The sequence below is a fragment of the Cupressus sempervirens genome, chromosome 11 (assembly GCF_028749045.1).
Source record: "Cupressus sempervirens isolate cs-2001-9-10 chromosome 11, ASM2874904v1, whole genome shotgun sequence".
In the NCBI taxonomy this organism is placed as follows: Eukaryota; Viridiplantae; Streptophyta; class Pinopsida; order Cupressales; family Cupressaceae; genus Cupressus; species Cupressus sempervirens.
Window position 1 is genome coordinate 502019552 of NC_143128.1, and position 25066 is coordinate 502044617.

The following is a 25066-nucleotide window of genomic DNA, read 5'->3' on the forward strand; positions in this document are numbered from 1 at the left end:
AAGGCTTGGCGTAGCAGATTTTCAAATTTCCACTTCAAGTGTTTACAGGCAATTTCAGACCAAGCTTCCTAAAGATAAAATATTCTTCAAGTGATTCTAAAAGGACCCATGTGATTCATTTTTGAGAACAAGTCATATAATACCAAAAAATCGTTGGCAAATTTTTGCCTCTGTTGGTGCGCAAAAACAATGGAGAAGCCAAAATCTGAAAACCCGCCAGGCAATTTCTCTTCCATTTCTTCATCATTTTGCCTGCCGTTTCTTGTAATGATTTCATATGAGCCCAGAGAATCAATGCATGGCTTCAATTCACACAAGGTGTCTTTGTTTAGTTGTATTGCCACTTGAAAGAACCTTGACACGTGTTGTTGGTGGTGTTTCCTCCACCAAGTCCTTCTCCAAGCGTTCCTTCATCTGTTGCATTGATGTTGTGCCACCTGCAAGAAGAATGGCACTGAACAGTTCCCTGCGTATATCTGCATCACTCTTGTTTATACTTTCAATAACCATCTGTGGAAGTCCACGGACTGCATATTGAGAAGTATCTAACTTATCCACATTAGGTATTGTCTGAATTAGAGATGGATTGAACAAAAGATCAGGGATCTTGAATCTGTCAGCTCCAATTTCTATAATTTGTCCATCAAGAAGTTCATATGGTGTTGTTGGGATGTTAGCATATCCATTCTTATCAAAGGCTATATCTGGTACACGGCATGTAGCTTCTTTAATATCACTTGCAATGGTCATCTATGAGTATTTTTTTATAGCTCTCAGTAGTATCAGGAAAGTTAGTCTCTATTATTTGAAATTCTCCTGGTCGAACCTCTTTCCTCTTGAATGAATATCGAGGCCTCAGCATGATCCCTTTACTCTCTAGATACTTCATCAAGCACTCAGTTAAAACCTCCCCACCAATTGGAGATGACACGAAAGCCTTTTGAATAACATAACCATCATGCACTATAGCAATAGTTGTCGGTCCACCACCACAATCAACGACTACAACAGTAGAACGACCCAAAGCAAAAGATGTTAGCACAACATTTTTTGCTAAGAATAATGCAGGGACCTTGTGATTCTCAAACATAACCTCTGTTGTTCTTTCTCTTTGAGTTTGTGAATTGGATGATGGCTCTGATAACAACATTCAATGCTCCTTGGGATCAATCCGCAAGTGCTCCCAAAGAGCATGATCCCATATACTATCTATGACATCCTAGTCAGCCACAATCCCATTCTTCAATGCTGGAATAACCTCCATATGATCACACCGGTACCCAAGAGCTTGAGAACCAACATAAAATTTTGGTTTTGATTTGGACCTCTCTGCATCCATTGGAACAATTGCATTGACATCTGAAACTGCCTCTAAATCACCTTCAACTTTGGCTGCATCAATATTTTTTGCTTCTCCAATGAATCCCACAATGGAAGGAAAAACTACCTTTGGAGCATCTTCACCCACATAACCAGCTTTACATGTATGAGATCCTAGATCAAGCACTATAGCTAAGACTTCATCTGGAGATCTTCCAAATTTGTAGAGCCTTTAGTAATCAAATGTCTTTCCGGATTGCACATACTGCTCCATGAATCTCTAAAATAAGGAAGACTTGTATATCCTTTATTTGAGAAGATCATCAATAAAACATGATATCCTTGCCGAGCAGGAACTATCACCTACCCAACATGACAAAAATTAAACCAACTACCCAGCTTATGAATGAAAAGGCAAGAAAGAGGGAAACTTGACAAGGATGGCCTACCTATGAAGGACTTAAACCTAGACACGAAATTGACTTGAGGACTATATGACTCCAATATTGCCAAAAAAATAAAAATCGGTGACTTAAAAGTCAGGCAACAGATACATAGTATATGCCTGAATTATTCCAAAGCTACTATCAAGAAAGGTAGGGGACTTGGAGATCTACCATGTAAGTCCAATGACAGTTCATGAGTATCCAAGCTAGAATTATCTAATTTTCTATCAGACTTCAAGCAAGACATCATTAATGATGTAGCCACTTAGTTGGACACCATGCAAGCTTGAAGAAAGAAAGATGAAGTTGATGCCATGTTGATCGAATATTGTCCACATTAGATAGAAAAGAAAAAGCATTGTAGATGTAAGTCTGTTGCAAGTGTGGAGACACAACCAATACCAACCAAGTTCAAAGCCATTGATGAAAATGGAGAGGTGTTTTATGTCACTCAAAGAAGGCCATGGGCTCAAAGACAAGGTATGCCACAAGATCCTCTTCAAAGTTATAATAATAAAAATTAATGGAAAATTTTTCAAAATACTGGTTTTAGTGGAAATCATAGTTGGCAACAACCCCACCAAGGTTGGTAACAACCTCAGTAGGGTTGGCAACAACCTTAGCAGGATTGGCAACAACCTCAAAATTGGAGTACCCAAACTAGTCAGCCAAACCTATTGCCACCAACTCAGCAACAAGCTCTAATCTCTCCTCCTATAGCCACTAATACTCCTACCAAGCAAACCCAATTACTAGTTCAACTTAATCCTAATCCAAACAATTCTAAACAATAGACTCAACAAAAAAGCTATGCCATCTCATTGAATGATATTCACTTAAGGTTAGGCACCACTCTTCCTACACCCTAGAAACCTATAATAACTAAAGTTGAGGATCCTCTAACTAAGAATATAGATGAGTTAAATCAGCATACTTTTCATGTAGCCAAAGAACCTTCATTTCTCCATAGGTTGATAGAACAAGGTCAGCCCACAAAGAACCATGCAGTCATTGATTTGCTTTATTAGTTGAAACAAATAATATTAAAAATACCATTGTTGGATACTATTAAGGAAGTCCCTACCTATACTAAAGCTATTTAGGAAGCATGCATTAAGAAACTAGGAAGGAAGAAGAAAGATCCAAAACCATTCATGTCCTAAGATAGTTGTCTAACTTAATGCTAGAGAAATTAACTGTACCCAAATACTTTGACCCTAGAAGTCTTGTAGTTATAGTCACTATTCATGGGATCCAAGTTCAAAATGCTTTGGTTGACCTAGGAGTATCTATTAATGTCATGAAAAAGAAGGTACTATCTTGGTTGCATATCATTGGCCTTAGAGAGACCCCCACCATCCTACAACTTGCTGATAGCTCTACCATTAAACTAGATGGGATGATAGAAGATGTTATAGTTGCCTTAAATTCCTAGGAATATCTAGTTGATTTTGTTGTTCTCTCCCCAAAGGCTACTATGGGAGGATATCCTTTAATCTTAGGGAGACCATGATTATCCACTACAAATGCTTATATAGCTTGCCGATCTGGGAAGATGACCATATCTAATGGTGTTCATACCAAGAACTTGACTTTATACTCCCCTGCTCAACAATTGTTACTAGATGACCAAGTAATTTGGCCAGACTTGGGTGGTGATGATCTAGGAGCCAATTTCATCCATCAATTAATGATGATAGGTAGAGAATCATTTATAATTACCTGAGGAGAAGATGAAATAATTTTGTCCATTATTTTGAATGAATATGGAACAAAATCTCCAATATGCTCTCAAGTTGAATGTATCTTAGAAACCATTATACCATCTTTGAGTTCACTGCATCATTCAGAAGCTTCATAGTTTATCCATTCATTATTACCTCATCAGATGGATTCTTCTCCTGTTGCCCAATTATTCATGGTAGATAAGGTTATTAAAAAGGAAAGTGGCCCAGGTAAGAAGCTGAATGTAAACAATTATTTATCACCCTCCTAACAAGAAGTTATGTTGCAGCCACTATAGGAGAATCAAAGCACATTTGCTTGGGACTACATGGAAATGAAAGGATTGGATCTTATGCTCTACACGCACAAGATTTACATCAGCCCCGACATCAAACCTATCTAACAACCTTAGAGGAGAGTTAACCTTGTCTTAAAAGATATTGGTAAGAATGAATTGTAAAAGCTATTAAGTGCTATTTTTATATATCCTATCTCTAATAGTCAATGGGTCTCACCCCTAGTCATAGTATCTAGAAAGGGAGGAAAATGAAAAGTTTGTGTAGATTATAGGGAGCTCAATTTAGCCACTAAGAAGAACCATTTCCCATTGCCATTTATAGACCAAGTCCTTGATAACGTAGTTGGTAAAAGGTATTTTTCTTTTATAGATGGTTTCAGTGGTTACAATCAGATTCAAATGCCCCAAAAGATCAAGAAAAAAGCAACCTTTACCTGCCCATGGGGAATGTTTTCTTTGTTTGGTGATGCAATGCACTCCCCTGCCCATAGGTGGTTAATTATGTGGTGTTCCATGTTCACTAACAGTCATGGATTTTGGTGCAATGGAAAATGGGCCCTACAATTGGTATTAGAGCCTAGTTTTGGCCTGGTCATGGGTTCAAATCTCCAGGTGGTTAATTATGTGGTGTTCCATGTTCACTAATAGTCATGGCTTTTGGTGCAACGAAAAATGGGCCCTACATTCCTATTTAGTATTACCTTTTTACTTGTGCAATGCCCTAGCCACATTTCAATGGGTTGTCATCAATATTTTTTCAGATATTTCTGCTAGTTATATGAAGATCTATATGGATGATTTTATTGTTTATGGTGCTACTTTTGAAGAAGCAAAAGAAAATTTAGAAATGGTCCTTAAAAGATGTCAGGACTATAACCTTTCTTGAAATAGTGAGAAATTTTTTTTGATGATGGAGGAAGGGGTAGTCCTAGGCCATTTCATTTCATCAAAGAGCATCAAAGTAGATCGAACAAAGATTGAAGTTATCAATACCTTGTCAACACCAGAGAAGCAAAGGGATGTACACAATTTTTGGGACATGTTGGATATTACATAAGATTTATTAAAAACTTCAGTCAACTTGCAACACCTCTCTACAACCTACTCAAAAAGGATTTTGAATTTGTTTGGGACTCTGACTATGCAACATCCTTCCTATGGCTTAACGAAGTTCTTACCACAACCCCTTTTTAGAGAGGACCTAATTGGGGCCTACCTTTTCACATTCATACAAATGCCTTAAACTATGCTATCAGTGTTGTGCTGGGATAGAAGGTAGACTCTGTTGAACATGCCATTTATTTTATTAGTAAAATATTGCAAGGCCAAAATTTAATTACACAATCACTGAAAAGGATTTACTTGTAGTCATCTATGCCCTCAATAAGTTTAGGCATTACATTATTGGATATGAGATATTTGTTCACACTAGACATTCTACTACAAAATATTTGGTGAACAAACCTACATTTTAGGAAGATTGGCTCGATGGTTATTGCTCATGCAAGAATTTGACATCATCATAGTTGATAAACTTGGTAAGACCAATGTGGTAGCTAAATTTCTCTCTTGGTTACATGTCCTTGATGATCCTACAACCATTGATGATAGTTTTTCAGATGAGTACCTCTTTCTGTTGGTCGCACAAAACCCATGGTATGCAGATATTGCTAGCTACCTCACCACAGGAAAAATACCAATATACTTCTCTACCCAAGCAAGGAAGTTACTAGCAAAGAAGAGCTTTAACTATTCATGGATTGTTGGATTCATATTCTATATTGATCCTGATCAAGTCATGCATATACGTCTAAGAGAAGATGAAACATATGATGTCTTGAAGGCCTATCATGATGAGCCCTGTGGAGGTCACTTTGCAACTAAAAGAACAACCTTCAAAATCTTGACAACTGGGTATTATTGGCCAAGGTGCACAAGGATGCAATTAGCTATATAAAGAAATGTGACAAGTGCCAACAAATGAAAAGACCCACTAAATCAAATGAAATGCCCTTGTAGCCTCAAGTAATTGTCATGCCCTTTGACAAATGGGGGATTGACTTTGTAGGACCCATCAAACCTACCTCCCAAGGAAAATCCTACATTCTAGTGTGCATTAACTTCATAACCAAGTGGGTAGAGGCTAAACCCATGAAACATTCAAGGGATGTCAACGTGGAAAAGTTTTTATATGAATCCATCTTTACACAATTTGGTGTTCCTAGGCAATTGACATCTGATCAGGGGACTTAATTTACATTAAATTTGATAATTTCCCTTATGAAAGAGTACACTATTAGACATGGTAAATCATCACCATATCTTCCTTAGGCTAATGGTCAAGTAGAATTTACTAATAGGGAGCTCAAATCTGTTCTCACCAAGACCGTAGCACTTCATAGGAAGGATTGGGCCACACACCTTCTTGAAGCTCTCTAGGCTTATAGAACCACCTAGAAGTCCACAACTAGTTTTACTTCCTTTGAACTTGTTTATGGTAAGTCAATAGTCATGCCTATAGAATTTGAATATAAAACACTAAAGACTGCCTTGGAGCTTGGGATAGAACTCAATATTACCCAAAAGATCAAATCTAAGTTATAATGATCTTGATGAAAGGAGGAAATCTGCATTGAACAATACTAAGCTCATTCAAAACCAAAGAAAACAATGGCATGACAAGTTTATTAAACATAAATTGTTTTCTATAGGAGATTGGGCACTTCTTTATGACTCAAAGTACTAGCATAATCTAGGAAAGTTCCAAATATGCTAGTTAGGACCCTATGAGATTATTGTCATATTTCCAAATGGTGTAGCTCAATTATCTACCATTGATCCTATTCATTTCAAACTTCTCATCAATAGGCATCACCTCAAGCTTTATCATAAACCAGTTAGCCATGAAGAGTTCCTGCAACAATTCCAACACAATGAGGACATCATTGTTCCTATAGCCACTAAGTCCGAGTCTCCTACCCTAACTCCTGATGCTTCTTGACTCCGATCAAGGCATTCATAATAAAAAAAATTCTTTTTTAAAGTACCTTCTTCACATCTATTCCATTGCACCTTCTCTCTTGTCCATCTTACCATTCCATTCTATCACTCTATCAATTTCGGTGATCTTTACAGAACATCTTTCCTGTAGTAGTTGTCAGGTACCTCCCGCATAACTTTGCATGCATTTTATTCTATTTTATTCATGCTTTATTGTGATTTGGTATTGTTTATAATTATTCACTCTTGCCTATACTGGCCTAGTGGGACCCCATGCCTTCACTTAGTTGGGGGGAGATAAATATTTAAATGTTTGTATTTTTAATTTCAAATTGCATGTACCTTCAAAGTGCATTGAGATGACTGGAAGTAAGTACATATTTAATATCACATGTAAGTGACATGTCCGTCTATGATTGCATCATTATGCAATTAAAGACATTAAAAGTAGCCACTTAACTTTTAATGATGGTTTGCAACATGCTTGGGTGACAAAACCTATACACAAGTAGAAATTATGAAACTATGTGCAAGAAGGATATTATGAGATATGATGCATTAAACTCTCCAAGTACACACCTTTTTTTAAAAGAACTAGGGCCAATGTTGTAAACCTTGATCTGCTAAGCTTTGAAATATCAGGGTTTTTCTACAATTTAGATGTAATTGACCATGGGTGGAGGTATACAAAGGAATGAGTCTATTGACCATCGAGTTCTTTTGGGAGATGCAATTAGTTGTGAAATGTTTAGAAGAAAATGATGGTTGGATTAATGTCTTAGTTTGAACATATTTGATGAAGAGGTAGCTCTTCAATTCATGACCACCTTAAGGGATTGTGTCATAGTAGTTAAAGGTTTAAAAATTGAGTTCTGAAAGGTAGTGATAGCTAAGGTCATTGGATTTCCCCAGGAAGGCAAAAAATGGGAGAAAGAGTTTAACCTAAAGATAGCTAGGGTACAATTTAGTATATACTAGGACCCACCATTGGACATTGTTAAGAAATAATGTACTTCGAGGCTATCCTTGCCAATGGAGTTTATTCAACCTACTATGTTTATCATCGAATATTTCATGTGTCAGGGATGCTACAAATACTTGCATGCCTTGCTCTTCAAAATGTTGGCTCACCTATGACATGAGTTCAAATAGGTAAAGATTCCAAATTTCCTATTTAACATTATTAAGAAGCAAGTTTCTCTAGTGCAGTTAGGAAGGGATCAATCTATTTCTCACCATGGTTTAATAAAATTAATTGTTGAAAGAGAATTAAATAAGCAAAAAATTTGGGCATGGAAAGAGTTCTTGCAGTTAAAAGAAGTAGAGCCTAGGTTGGTGGGCCCTAGAGGCCAGGGTGTAGGATGAAGGGAAAGAACCCCCATAGGTTTCTATAAAATAGTTCCCAAAGCTGAAAATGCTCCTGAAGCCTCTCCCTCTAGTCCTAAACCAACTAAGAAGAGAATTTATAAGGCCAAAACCTCCATTGTTAACAAAGAGAAAAGTAAAAATGTAGAATTTGCTAGTACTACTAAAACCCCATGATCTATTAAGGAAAGGTCTTTCATCAAGAAAGACAAAAAGTAAAAAATTGAAACTTGAAGTAGAAAGGCTAGAAAAACTAGATGAGGAGGGACCTTAATGAACCCTTGCACTCTCAAGAGGAGGAAAATCTAGAAAAACCTCCTGAAGTGCTTGTGGTGGAAACACCTATAAGCAGGATGAAACAAAAGACTCCTCCATGCTTGACAACACCACCCACGAGGTGAAGTGCAAGACTCTCCAAGAGTAGGGTTATAGAAGCCTTTGTTTCGATAGTTACCTTGAAATGTCTAAAAGTGAAAAGGATTCCTCTTCGGAGGAAAAAAATTATAGCAAACTAAAGCTAGTGAAACTTAGAGCAAAACTTAGAATATACAACCAAAAACTAATTGTAGTGTTGATTATGTACTTATTGATAGCAATAAGGAATCTAGTGAATTTGAAATGTCTAAGGAATTTGAATAAAACTCTACTATGTAAGATCTTAGTGAAAATATTGTAGAACTCCCTTCCGAAGATTCTCTAGAATTTAGGCCTAAAATTATTGAAGAAGTATTAGAAAAACTAGATCAAGAAGGGTTAGATATATTAGCTACAAAAACCACAAAGTATATTAAGGAAGGAAAGGAGGAAACAACTAGTTTCATAAGAAAAAGAGAGTTCTCCACATCGTAGAGTGTCAACAAGACCCACCATTTGGCATCTGAATGGATAGACCTCCTTAGTCACAAGCCATTGCCACCACCAGACCTGTCTACATCTTTGTTTATAGGAATAAATTTGTTTCAACAACTATTATGGGAAAGAGCTCAATAAAAACTAGAAAAGGAAAATTAAACCATGTTATTGATGAGGAGAATTGTAAGTTGAAACAAAGTTCAAATCAGAATGAAGTTTTGTAGAGAAGAATTGAGCAGATTATAGGATTGATTCCTAAATTAATGGAATGTAGGTCACCATTACCCGTATATACTTTGTTTCTTTAAGAAAAATTTGAAAATTGTAAACTGACTAGGATTGTGGAAGGACTTAACCCCTCTATCTCTACCCCACATGAGTTTTACAATGCATTTCGATCTGTTCCTATGGCTTTGAAAAAAATTCTATGCGAATTATATCTTCACAATCTGGTATTGCCTAATGACACTGAATATAATCTAATCCTATATGTAGGGGATGTGCAGTTAAGGGAAAAAATGTCATGGATACAAAATGAAATGAGTAGAGAATATCAAGCTATACCCTATAGGGAGAATGAGATGACAACACCCTTGTTTATGAGACCAGAAATTCAATAATGCAGATGAGCATATCTAGATTGGATCTCTATTTTAGGCAATCCTACAGGACTTAGTAAGGTGAGTGCAATCAAAGAACATGCATTTTTCGATTAGGAACATCACTTATCTTAGAATGTTGAGACAACAATCATTACCTCAAGGAAGCAATGGGTTAGAATGCCACATGATCTAAAAATCAAAGAGCCCCATTCTCCACAAAATTTGACTCTTGCTACAATTCAGATTCCTTGGTATATTGACTTGGGAAGAAATCAGTGTAAACATTGGTTACCATTAAGGTATCAGCCCCCAGTTCTCTTGTAGACACTACTAGCAAAAAATGACAATGTAGAAGACCATGACATGATTGTTGAAGTTAGGCATTTGAAGAGGTTCAAGAAAAATTATGGTTACTTTGATTATGTGAATAATGAGCCAGGTGAAAGGACACCTAGTGATTGGAGAGTGCAAGCTCGAATTTATAACTTCATGATTGTTGGAGACCAGCAATAGATTAGTTGGGGAGGGGAATGATGAGCCTCTAAAAGGCCGTTATTTTGGGAACCTTTTATCTTGTTTTAAGGCAATTATCTTGCAAGAAACATTTAATGACTCTATGGTTTAAGCAAAAGAACTTATGTTTTTTATGAGTATATTATCTATATGATAAGAGATGAAGATTGAAGTATATATTATTCAGATATGTTGTGTTTGCTTGAATCTATGGATTTCTATGGTTTAATGAAGGAATATTACATGTTGATAAATATCTTCTCATCCATGCTATGTTTGGGTAAGTTTCTTCCTGCAGCCGTAGGATTTGCAAGAGTGATAATTTTAACATTATACCCTGCTAACATTGATGATGAAATGAATGTGCATGCATGTAGAAGTTGTTGTGTTTAATGTTTTGTAAGTGTTTTCTACACATGTCCAAGTCAACATTTCACCACTAAGTCAATGGTGACCAAATTGATGAATCATTGCAACAAGAAGAATATGGTGTGATTTCTATTATGATAGCACACAAATATAACTTCCTCAACCTACTATATTCTTGGAGGAATCAAAATGTAGTTAATGATATTTCTATTGTGAACTTTATGATTTGTAATCAATCCTCAATGATGGAGTGATCGTAGAAGTAGTAAGTTGTTGTATCTTTCCTTTAAATAATTTCCATTGTAACCTTGAAAGGAGATTTTTCTTCATTTTTGACTAGAAGAAAGATAGAATAGACTATTCTATTAAGTAGTGTGTAATCTTACTTTTAGATGTAACCTCTTATTATGAATGAATAGAATACAAAGTTCAAGTTTCCACCTTCAGACTTGATCATTTTTCTATTCACTCATCCAAGGGGGCCCACTTGGTGAGTGAACTGCTTTGTTAGAATAGATATTAGTTCTTTGTTCATTTTCTTTACAAAGTAGAAATTTGTTGTTCCTATAGCCATTAATAATAGAATCATTGAATAGTTCTTATAACATAGTTGCATAAGTAGATTTACTATTTGTAGCATTACCTTAAGCTTTAAGGTAGAATGTCATTTCAGTTCCTAGCTTAGTTCTTTCAACATTCCTTTTCTATTTTAGTTTTAATGAATTAAAAGAGGAATTAGAGCTTATACTTTGCAGCCACCCTCTCAAGCTTATGCTCTTGGGTTGACAAATAAAATGAAGTTAGTATATTGTTCTTAGGAAAATACATGATTCTGTTTAGTCATAGAGTCAATGTAGAAGGATATCCAATCCTGTGTTATTGAGGTAATTAGCTGACCAATCAACCACCACCATTACATATGATACACTAAGAAAATATGTTTTAAATAGACCAATTTAAACCAAATCATATTTTCATGCATCATCTAGAGCATACTTGAATGATATTGAGAATTATACAGCTATTGGTCTTCCTACCACATATGATTTATGATCTCTTTCTAGATCTTAGAGTCATAAGGATATGTTAGTTTATTTTTTTGAGAACCTATTGCAATCATATTCATATATTGCAAAGACCTAGAGGATGTTGATATATGATGTCAAAGATGTCATAAAAGTCTTGTAGCGCTTTATAATTCCATTGTCTAGACCATTTCCTTGATTCATATACAACATGTTTTAAAATACCCTCCACAGAAGGACCCACCTAAAAATCACTCAACAACTATGAAGGTAGAGAAATGAGTTGGTGATGTCTATATCATAGCTGAGGACCTAGTAGGATTTGAGGAGTATCTATGAGGGTTTAAGTAGATGGACACTAGAAGTGATATAGGATCACATATGGATATGTTATTGAATCCTTTTGACTCTGCACCACTCCATGTTTGACCATTTTGATTTTCTTGAAATTTTTTACCTCTAAAATAGTTGAACTTGCACCAAAAAATTTAACAACATTTGAAACAAATTAAAATTGTTAAAATTGATATAGATCTGGATCTAGATATATACATGTGATATATTCATTTATTATACTTACCAATTTTGACCAATCCTAGAACATGGTCATAATCAATAAAAATTAGAGGAATATCATCAAAAATTTCTTCATTTTTAAGCATATCAATAATAACAGGTGACACCAAATTTCATGCACCTCATATCCATGTTCCTAATTATTGCATTCATCATAGTTTTCAGCAACACAATGACAGCTAAAATATGAGTACATATCAAGTGTTCAATGTCTAGTTATTATAATTTTTACTCATAATTAAATGCAAAGATTGTGTTTTCTCCATCCTCTTGTAACCATGAAGGGTTCTTCTATCCACACCTAAACATATAGAATATGAATTATGAATTATACTTTTAAAATATGAATATAAATGATGTAAAATTTAAAGATGAATATATCACATATGTGCAATTCAGACATGCATACAAAATACCTTCCAAAATAATCTATGTGATACCACTTGATTTTCTCTTGACGATACATCAGCCTTATTTGGTTAAAAATATGTATTGAACCATTTAACAACACCATGTACATATTCCATATGAACTCCCTAATAATTCATTGGGTACTTCCATAAAGCATGTTTAATGCAAGCTAATGCATCATCAAGTTCACCCTTTCAGTGTATCCTCTCCAAAAAACTCCAAACATGTGGTATATTTTCATTACAATGATATTTACATGATTCATAAAATGGCTTGGATGATTTGAATTGTGCCACACATACATTTGATTAAACAAAATTCATATCAATTTCTATGCTCATTTCTTTCAATTTTTTTAAAAACTTCATGAAACAATATCTACATAATGAGTGCCATGATCTTATTGTGACTAATATAAAAATGGATATTCCTTTTTAGTGACATGTTCTCTAAATGTACTCTCAACACCATCAAAATATAATAGTGCATGTAGTGCCCCCACCAGGAAACTAGATGGTAAAAACTAGAAAATAGTGAAATAATTTTTTTAAAACCATAAAACTATTATATGAGGAATTTAAACAATAAATACAATCCTTAGTTCTCTAAGTTCCTTGACATTGTTACTAAAATATCACATAACAAAAATAAAGAAACATAAATTCCATTTGCAATACCCATCATGACCATTAATTATCTATTTAGTACATAATGAGGGAATAAAATACATACATCTATCTCATGATACATCATATAGTTTACAATTTGCACAATTTTTTATGTTTACATATACAAGAGTTTACAACTTAATGAATAATACATCAAGAGATACAATGGTAAATAAAAAAAACATAAATCATTTAGAAGACATGATTATGAGAAAGAATCTAATAATCTACATAAGATAATATGAAACCACAAACCAACTAAAGTTGCAAGGAAATCTCAATGAAGAAAATCGAATGCCCGAGACTCAAGATCATTACTACAAAACACTCGATGAATAAAAGATTTCCACCCAACCATGTTGGACCACAAGGCCCACTCCCCTAAGCTAGGAGACAATATAATGCACCATTCCACCTATACAACAATAAGAAAAATCAAAGAAAAAGAAGAAGAAGAAGCAAAAGATCAATGGGTTCCTACTTGGTTTCTACTTAGGTCTACATAAAGAAAAACATTGAATACTTCATCAAGTAAATTCCAAACATTATGAAGGTAAATTCCAATGCAAAAATATTAGAATATAATATTTAACACCACAAAATCACTTGCAATAATCCTAGACTACATGTAGGAGAGTGTCATCACATTGTTCCCTACTATCTTGGGTTATCCTGGACTAGTCATTCCCTCTTAGACCCCAACCCATAGGGGAGGACTCATTAGGAACCAATCTTACTTTCATGGGGACAAGATTTTTTTTCTACCAACTCCAAGCCACACTTGATACCACAACAATAGTTGGCCTTCTCCACCCATACATGATTCGTATAGGACCTTGGCCCATGAAATACCTAACATGGCTATGGGTGAGGTATCCAAATTATCTTGATTAATGTCTTAACTCATCCCAAATTTTATTTAATAATTTTATCACTTACTTAATACCCTATAAAAGGTTATCCTAGTCTAACCAATATGGGGCCTAACCCCCATTATAGACTATTTTCCCATACATTCCCTAGTCCACTATAACAAAACCAAAACGTACAAACTATGAAAATATTCAAAGGATCCATAATTATAATCAAAGTCTATAGAACCATACAATATTAAATAAGTATAATTGGATCTATCATAGATATTAAATTTTTCATCATGATTAGTCATCTACACAGGATGAGATGGAACCATATGCCATATATTCCTAAGCATTATTGAATGAATTCCCACACATGAACACACTCAATGCTTATAAGGAAAGAGATCCAGTAAAAAATTAACCATCAACACTTGATCAAAGCACAATAAACATGCACACACTAAAATCAAAGGATAACAAAGTAAACCATCAATAGAGTCCACACAAATCTCTAGGTCAAACTGTCAAAGTTTATTTAAACTACCAAATCAGGAAATAAGGCCATGCACATATACTAGCTTGATCACAATACTAGAGACTAAATAAGGGTAAGGACTAAGATAACATTACATTCACAAGCATAGGCACATTCATCACATAATCCCTAATGACATCAAAGTCCCATCATTATCATACTAGTGAGATAATATACACTTTTAATTCAAATTTTAAATTTTTTTTTGACATATTGACTAACCAGACTTCCCAATTGCATACTTTTTAGAAAAAAAACATAGTAACAATAATTAAATAATCTTATTAGCCTATGAGGATGGCATACCTCTTCCAAATTTTAAATGAAAGTAATGATTTAAAAACTCAATATAGAAGTATATTATAATCTAACTCCAAACCCCCTTTACTATAAGACTTTTATAAATTCCTCTATGTTGCATCATCCGACTTAGGTTGATAAAATCCATATTCCTAACATAGCTATTCAAAAAGGTTATGCTAGAGACAAAAAATCTCTATTTTAATGTAAGTCTTATTCCAAAAGTACTACAAATTCTCAAAATAATCATTGTTTGTCCTAGAGATTCTAAGACTACTCATTCTAAATATTGACAACACTCTTCATAATAGATCTATAAAACAAATCACTAAAACTAGATCCAAAGGGGTATAATATCTACCTATTTGACATTATACAATTTATTTTTGTTTTCTAACCATTATAAATGTTAAGACAATAAAATATAATAAAATTAAATATTAGAAGATACAATCAACCATATGTGTACCATCTTAAATTGGAAGCACTTTAATTTATGACTTGTGAGCTCCCCTTTAGTGTGTTCGTATTGTATAATTGCACTTGGAGCGCACAATTTTCTTGTCTATTTCTCTCACCTTGGAAAAATTAAGGTAGGACCTAACACATACTCCTTAATTTTGCTATTTTCTCTCATCTAGGACTAAGGTAGGATCTAATTTCTAGGCATCCTCCTCTTTCTAGGTCTCATTTTCCATTTCTAATTTTTATGTATCAATCCTCGATGCACATTACACCTAGACCTTCTAGAATTTTAGAATATTGGGTTACAACCCTAAGATTCTTTCCTTTTAGGGAATCCTTCAAGTCAAGTTAACCTATTCTCTAGAGGTTGTGGATTTTTGGGCCCTGGTCCTATTTTACAATTAAAGTGTTTCCACTCGTTACAACCAAAATTTATAGGGTAGTCTCATAAATTCACTATAAAAAGACACCAATAGACTCATTTTGCATGAATGGAAGGAAGGTAAAAGTATATGTGGAAATAATAATCTAGCATAGAGATTGTAAGGTGGAAGCTAAGGGTTGGATCTCATTCATTCATTTCCAAGTGAAGGTTTTCATCTATATTTTCTAATTCAAGCATTCAAACACTACATGACATTATGGGGATGCAAGGGGATCATAATATTGATAAAGTAATTTAGCCTTGAGAACTTGGTACGTTTTCAATGCTATCTTTAGATATGGTCTTTGTCTCTTCATGTCTTGCACACATTTACACTTACATGCACATTTTCATGCTAAGGTTTCACTCATAGATTAGATTCTTAACATTTTATAGCTCTTTACATTTTAGACCTACAATCTAGGATTCACAATAAAATAATACACACAAAATAAAATTTATAATAACTATTTATAGAGGTGGAAATCACCAAAATGGGGGGTTGATTGAGGCAAACCCCTATATAACTACCCATACACACAAGTTTTGTATCATATTTTCAAGTTATAAAAATTATGACCATAGATCTAAAACATATTCATTGAGAGCTTTTTAAAGAACTTGGGTTGATTTTATTACATTGCCTTGGTAACATGTCCATCATCTTGCAAAGAATCCTGACTTTTTTTCTCTAGGTTGATGTGTTTTTAGATATCTGGGAAAAATAGGGTTTTCTATCCTAATCATAGATCCATAGTTGGTGTTACAATCATAGTTACAAAACAATAGTTTTTTCAGATGAAACAATGCATTTCCTCATTGTGTTTCTAGATAAGTCAATTCTTTCCTTTTCCTCAGGTATTTTAGATCTAATCTTAGATCTCATTTGGACTATTCGTGTGCATTAGATATAATGTTTTACCAAGCAATTTGGCCAATTCAATTCAATCGAATCTCAAATCTTAAGGATAATAAACATTGCATGAAAAAGGTCTTTCTTGCATATTTAATGAGATTTAGGTTTAGTAATGACATCCCTTGGTCCTATTTGGGTTTTTCTAATCTAACTTGGATTAAATTGAGAGTTATTTTTGGAATTCTCTCTTTCTTTTGTACTGAATAGATTAGGGTGAATGTATTTTACATTTCTTATCTAGTTTGCATTTGTCATTGATGCCTTTTTTCCCATGTATATTTTGGTGAACCTAACATTAAACCTTCTTTTGTTTGATCTTGGTGGTTAGATCTTTATTTAATATCAATTGTATTTCATTGTGAGTAGTCTACTTTACTTTGAAAGATGCATGATTTATTTCATGAGTATTTTTATGATGCATTCATTAGTAAACCTCATGAGGTGTCTAGTAGTGAAGTTATAGATGTAGTGAATGAGGTCATAAAATATCACATTCCTCCATCATCTTCCTCTACATCTTTCTAAGCCAACCTTTATGATATTTTTTTTTCATGGCTTCCTTTGTGTGAGACTATTTTTAATATTGAGCCTATCAAGCTTGTTCTATTTTCTAAGTCTCTTAGAACCCTCAAGGGATGTCCTTCTTAAAAACTTCTCATTACTCTTAAGGATTATTCCTAAATCAATGAGCCTCTTATAGCCCTTTAAGGAAATCTTAATTACACTATCATATCTCATACCTATTGGACATGGAATAATCCTCAACCTACAATTTTTGTTGCTCCTACTTCTTTACCCCTTTCTCAACTGGTGCTCTCCCATGCACCTCATTTTACTAGTTCCTTAGGAAAGGGGTATTATCTTGTTGATTAGTTGTGTGCTATTCCCACTACGATCTCCTTTTAGGAAGCTCTTCAAACTTCCCTTACTTATTATGAGGCTTTGTAAAAGGATTTATTGACTCTTCTCGTTCCACCTATTAAAGACAATATGATTTCCTTTTTGGAGTGTATAAATGTCGTATCAAATCCTCATCAAATCATTTTCACTTAAGAGAATTTGTATCCTAAGGAGGTGAAAAACCAATATGACATCCTTATGGTTTATGTTCTCATAAATGGGAACCTCATATGTATAAATTTGATTGATAATGGATTGGATTTGAATATGTGTAGTTTACACATGCTAAAAGCCATTAAAACTAATGTGTCCACTATCAAGCCTGATAACTTCCCTATTTTAGATTTGATAACATTTCTAATCAAACTTTTGGAATCATAACTTATCTCATAAAGGTGGGTCCAATTATCCTACATACCTAAATCTATGTGATGCCTAGACCTCTCAACCATAATCTCCTTTTGGGAAGACCTTGGTTGCATAATATGCATGTTATTTCTTCAATGCTTCATCATAAATTCAAATTCATTATAACAATGTGATGTGCACTTTTCATATGAATGATAAGCCTAACAATTATTTAAATTTTTAGTCTACTATAACATTGAACCTAGTGAAGAAAAACAAGAAATTAAGAATGAGGATAAAACCCAATTGGATGAAGGAGCTTCACCTTCTACTTTATCTAAGGAAGAATGGGGTACCTTTTATTTCACCCCTAATTTCATTGGAGATATCAGTGTTTTGACCTTTCTTTTATGAATCCTCAAGAAGAACTTAGAACTCAAACTATTGTCTACTCCTCTTTCAAGAGGATACATAAATATAAGATGTGTTTCAACCCATGAAAGTGATGCAAGGCTGGTAGGGACAAAGTTCACTCTTAATCTACACTTTTTAGAGTTATACATGGAAGCCAACACAATAGAAGAAACTAGAAGAAATTATAGAGATATCATCAAAGATATGATGCTATAATCTTCATTCAACATGCCAAGCATAAGGCCTACCTAGTTGCAGCCATATACATTCAAAATATAACCAATGAACTTAGAAGCTTAGACTTACAACCAAATCCTTGTTATCTTCCCTCTATCTAACTTCATTCTATTTTCCTAATTCGAGATCTCTAATTATATAGCCAGCAAGACCACAAGTCAATTGATTAGACACATTATTGCAAACTATAAGTCCTACCTGAAAGGAGAAATTAAAGACCTTTTAAATTAGAAAATTAACTTTTGTGGGGACAAAGATAGATTTACACATGATCCAAGAAGAGATTACCAAGGCTACAAAAATCCTTGATGTCAAAAAAAATGTAGTGCCTCTCCCATTTGACTTCTGTAAGTCATCCTGATGGATGCAACCTTGTTGATCTTTTGTTGTGATGGATCATGATTGTGACCTTGAGTGGTCTACACCGTCGAGGTGTTTGGATTTATGTTTTTGTATCAGTTGCTTTGATTATGCATTTGACTGATCTATGAGATTATGATGTGATTTATGGTTCACTGAAGTTTGCGCCAGTGGTTACCAGGATCGATGTGGTATCATGAGGTTGTTTCGTGATTACCTTGAGATGTGTGCAGAGATTGCACTATGTACTATTACCATGCTACACTAGACTAGGTTCATGTAGCAATGAGTAGTCATGTTTATGACTGTGGTTGTTTATGTGTTTTAGATGCCTTTTTAATGCAGAGTAATCAATCATTATTAAATGCTTAAGTAATTAGAATGGATTGTTCATGTTGGATTATTTGGTTGTGTGTTGCGAACATTTCCCTTGTTATATTTTGATCTGTGAGTTATCTGTTACTTATGTGATATTTTACATTTGAGAGGATTTGAGGGTCAGATGTTACACTTTGATTTTAGTATCTTAGATATTAGACTACTATGTTGTTCAGTTGATCATATTGCATGACGATGCCATTTTGAGATGACAGTGTGTTTTATGATGATATTTGGTTATCTGGTATTTGGACATACCTCTGATTATGTTATGTGATGGATTTAGTGCTATGGTTATTTACTTCATTCCTATGTTGTTATGCTTTATGCGAACGTGAGTGATGTAAATAGATTATTTTAATATAATTAAATAAATGGTTAAATTAGGTGATTTAATGCATTTATTGCTTTGGCTATGTTATTATATGCAATTGCACTTGATCATGTTGTTTGGTGTGCAGGATTCATATCCCTGGCAGTGGCACATGGAGTTAGTGATTCAACCATTCATATTTTACCAATGTCGTCCTTATATGGTCGACGCATCCTTTATTAAATGTTTAATTTAAACCTTTTAGTGATTATTAAATCCGAACTCATTTGGATTATGTGATTAGACCAGTGAGTGTGTCTATGCATTTAGAGGTTCGCATTGTCGTGAAAGTCATTAAGGAAATTTATGTGTTTTTGGGTTTTCGGGCTTTTTAATCAATTTATTTTAATTTATGGCAGCTTTGCCATAGATGAATTCCTATTTATAGGAGTAGCCTATTTTCATTTGGGTCGATTTGAGGTTTAACTAGGTTGGCTAATTATTTTCCCTAATCGATTATTCACTCGAAAAGTGAATAAATATCCAAAGAGGAATTTAATTCCTCACTTCTCACTTTTGAATTAGAAAGTTGGAGAGTAAAACCCAAAATCCTCTTCATGAGGATTTATTGTTTTGTTCATTGTGGGAGCTATGGGCATGGGATCATCGCGAGGTTGAGCTCATTGGATCCAGCTCGGGAAAACTTTGGATTGCCACAATTTTTGGCCACTTCTGCAGGCATTTTATTTTCTAGTTTAGATTCCTATTTTGCCTTTTTGGCTGTGAGGTAGGGCTTTCTTGTTTTATTGTTTCTACTCCATTTATGCTTCTGTTTTTGGTAGCCGTTTGTTTGGAGGTTGAAAACTAGTGTTCCCCTTCGTTTCTATATGTTAGTTCTACTTAGTTGGGTGGGTATGAACATTTCCCTATTTTTCGGGATGAGGGTTTGGAGTTTTGCACCTTTATGTTGTCTATTTTTGCATACGGTGTTCGATTCCTTTTATTTTTGGATTTTTGGGGTTTTTGAACCCAAAAGCCAAATGAAATTTTATTTTGGAATTTTCCTAAAATTTTGAGGTTTTTACCTCGTTTTGTGTGCCACCCTGTTTTCTTAATTTTTCTTGGCACAATGTGGGTCATGGACCTTGATGATCCATTTGGATATTAGTCAGACCACTATTGCACTTTTTGTTGCATTAAGATGCGTGTCACATTTGTACTCCCGACTTTGTGTTCGATTGAGTGTTTTTCATTCTTGATGTTATGGTTTCTTTTAGACCTTTGCTTTTGTTTCATGAGCACTAGGGTTTGTGTAGAATCTATACTCTCAAATTGAGGCCGGTTGAGTGAGTTCATGATGTTTGGTCTTGTTGCATCATTAGAATTTGTGTAAAATCCATACTCTCAGATTGAGGCCAGTTGAGTGATTTTATGATGTATGGTTTTATTAGCTTTGGGATTCATGTAGAATCTATCCTTTTGAGTTGCTTTCGGTTGGGTGTTTTCTTTTGCATTGTGTTCTCATTCTTGTCCTTATGTTATGATCTTCGTGATGGTGGTGCGCCACACACAAGTATGTGCACGTACATTTGTTGGGTGACTTGCGAGGCTCGATCTTCCGTGGTACTTTCAAAAGTTATGATCATTGGGGTTGGGATGGGAGTATGCATGCCTATGGGAACTTGTTGTAGGATGAGCATGGGTAGGATAGGGTAGCATATGGAGGGGGCTTCTATCTCGTAGCCTAGTGACCTTAGTCCCATAGGGTTGGTGGAGGATAGGAAGTTTTTAAATAAGTGATAACTAAATAAAATGTGTGACTGGTAATAAAACTTAAGATAATAAAATGTGTGTGCGGGGCCCTCCGTTGAGGAGTTGAAACACATGATCCAAGATTGGGCTTGTCGATGCCAAGTGACTCTCCATGATGTTAGCCCCTACTTAGTAGCCTTTTGAGTGTCTGACCAGGACCTGTACTCCTTGCATTGTCTTAGGTTCTTGGTTACAGCCATCATACTGTTTGGCATGAGTGTTAGCCATGGATGTTGTTTTGTGTGTTTGTGGTTGGATATTTATCTCCATCAGCACGACAGGTGTGGACCTATGGGTTCCATGTGGTTGGGAGGCATAGCTACCTTCACCACTGCTAGGGACCGGTGTACATAGATGGTCTTTTGTCCTAGTGCGATCGTTGATGGATTTTTTCACTTGGTACTTCGGGTTCTGGAGTGTACTTTCTTGTGATTTATGCTTTCATTGGAATGCTTGGATATCCTGTTTAGATGATGTTATTTTATTTGACGCATTCCCATATTATGATGTTTAGCATATGATTAGATTATGTGAATTGTTGTAGTAGCATATCTATTGCTTATTGATGTTTAGCATGTGATAGGTGATGTTATCTACTATAGGAATATCTTATGCTTTTCTACTAGCATGTTAGATTTCCTTATGCTTATATTTTTGCATGTTTTAGTAGTCACGTCCCTATTATGACAGTACTAATGATTTGGTCAGTGGCTTGGGATGTTACGTGCGGGGGATGGCTAGGACCCATGATGGTCTTATGATGCTATTGACGATTGGGAGGAACCACGTACTTAATTTGGTTGTTTTGTTATTGTGATATTATCTCTGTTCATTGCAATGTTGCTTATGTTCTCTATGATGTTTCTTTATGTCATTTCCTTTGATGTTTGTTTAGATGTTTAGATTCTAGCTTTCTGTCTTTCAGCTTTTATCTCGAGTGTTCGCTCCTCGATCTATGTGGTTTCAGTACTCCCCGGTGTGGAGGTTCTTACTCTGTTTGGCTTATCATTCTTCCTTTGTAGTCTTCTTATCTTTTCCTGGGCGACCATGTGTCAGCATGGTGCAATAAAATAAAGTATCGCATGCCCATTTGAACTTTGTCGTGCACACCCTAATTGTGTCGCACACCTCTTAGAGTTTCGTCATGCGATACTTCACAATATCACACTCCCTTAGAAGAAATGTCATATGATACACTTCTAGTATCGCACACCCTTTGGAGAAGTATCACCCAACCCCTGATTGTGTCACCCTCCTTTTGGAGAAATGTCACACGACACTGGTAAAGTATCGCAAAGTGTTGATAAAGTGTCGCACGATTTTTATGAAACCTGCACGGGTGGGTAGTGGGCACTTTTTGGTCCGATCTGAAGTTTTCAGGGATGGTTTGGGGTACCCTCTTAGGTGTTCTTCAATCCCTTGGTGTTGCTTTTTGTTTTCTGTTGTGTGTGTTTCTGTTGTTAGTCTCTTGGGGTTTAAAATATATCATTTAAGTATACGTTGACATATATTTAATTTCTTATACTTAAGATATATTTATTAAAATATATCTTAAGTATAAGAAATTAAATATATGTCAACTTATACTTAAGATATATTTTAATATATGCGACAAATCTTTTGAGATAGGTTAAAGATTCTAAGAAATTTCAAGGCTTCAAAAATCCAGACTTAGCCAATTTTCAGGGCTTCGAGATTTCAAGCTTAGCCAAATTTCAGGATTTTGCATTTTACCCCAGCTTGGTGTTTTGTTGATGAGTGGTCATTTTTTGAGCCCTCATCTTGTGCGTTGTCGTTGTTGGCTTGTTTAGTAGTGGCATTTAGAGATTTGTTGGTTGCTGGGATTGTGGTGAAGTCTTCTATTACAATCTTTGTGATCCCTATATGATGTTTTCATGTGCATTCATACTTGTAAAAAATAAAATTCTTGGCTTATATTTCATCCTTGTTTCCAAGGATCTCCAGGTGGGGCATTACAAGAAAACCTTGCCAAATCGAAACCTACATATTACTCAAGTTGCTTGGAAATAAACATGCCTCAAACAAACAGATAAACTCCCAAAAATGATGGAACTAGCTTATGTGAGATCAGATACATGATCCATGATAGGTCTACATTAAGGAGATAAATACATGGAAAGAAAAAACATGAAAAATAATGACCATTCCTCAAAAAATAGATAAGAATAATAAAAGATATATTTTGTATTATAGAAGGATTGCCAAAGTTCCCAAGATGCTCTTGCATTGTTCACCTAAGGTAATTAAGGACTAATGCCTGCATCAAAAAGCCCTGAAGATCTTAGATGTATCTTAAAGATCCAACTCAACTTGAGATATCTAAGAACTATCTTCAATAGTTTATTCTACCATTAAACCAATTATTACTTGTAATCCTTTCCTTTGGTGCTTTTACTAATCCCGATGTCCAACATTTTGTGAATTCCCTTTATCTTCTTCTTATGATAATCAGATTTATCAGAGGTCTCTTCATTAGATTCATAGTAGTCAAAGATGTCTGAAATATTGAACATAGGTCAAATATCCATATCCTTAGGCATTTCAACTTCAAAGAAGTTACCACTGTCATGTTTCTTCAAGATTGTACAAGGTCTAAACTTATTTTTTTTAGCTTACTCTATGTACCTATTGGAAATGTGTTCTTATTCAAATGTACCCTTATCTCTTCTCCAACCTCAAAAGTATTATGTCTCCTCTTCTTATCTACTATAACTTTGTATCCTTCATTACTCTCATGTATATTATTCATTACTTCTTCATGAAAATTATTTATCCAATCCAAAAATTCTTCTTCTTTAGCACTATTCTTTATTTTAGTATCCTATCTCTTCAACTCATTAGTTCCTCTAGGACTCATTCCATTCACAATATCAAAAGGAGTCTTCTTAGTACTTCTATTCACTGAATTATTACATACAAACTCTTCTTATGTCAAAACTAGTTCCGAATCAGAAATTTTATCTCCAATCAAATATCTCAAAAGGTTACCCAAACTTATGTTCACAACTTTAGTTTTCCCATCAGTATGTGGATGAAATGTAGGAATTAATTTACTTATCTTGGGCTCCCTTTGGGCACTAAGCTTCCTAACTCTTTCTGGAATGGGATCATTGATAGGTTCAACAAAAAGCTGGTGGGATGGAAAGGAGCTTTGCTTAGCCAAGTTGAAAAATGTCAACTGGTTAAATCCACTCTTTAGAACTTGCCTATGTATGCTTTGAGTCTTTTGGGATACCAATTAAATTTGCTAAGAATATGGAAAAAATTCAAAGGGACTTTTTATGGACTGGTCTTGAAGGGAGAAAAAGGTATCCTCTGGTAGATTGGGATAATGTTTGTCTTCCAAAGTGTTATGGTGGCTTGGGCATCAGGAAATTAACCCATCTTAATAAGGTTGTCCTAGCAAAGCAGATCTGGTGCATTTTTAATAGTACTAGAGAATGGAGAGATATCTTGGTTAATAAATACATCAGAAGACCTTCTCTTCAGTTTGCACTTAATAATGAGGATATTCTGAAGGGATCTATCATATGGAATGGAATTCAGAAGGCCAAAGATTTGGCTAAGGCTAGGGATCTGACTAAGGCCGGGGTTATCTAGAAATTCAGCAACG

General features: G+C 34.7%; 1 pseudogene; it reads right to left on the reverse strand.

Moving 5' to 3' along the window:
- Positions 1 to 309: 309 nt before the first annotated feature.
- LOC149530565 (actin-related protein 4-like) overlaps positions 310 to 25066 on the reverse strand; it is a 157340-nt pseudogene continuing 132583 nt past the window's right edge.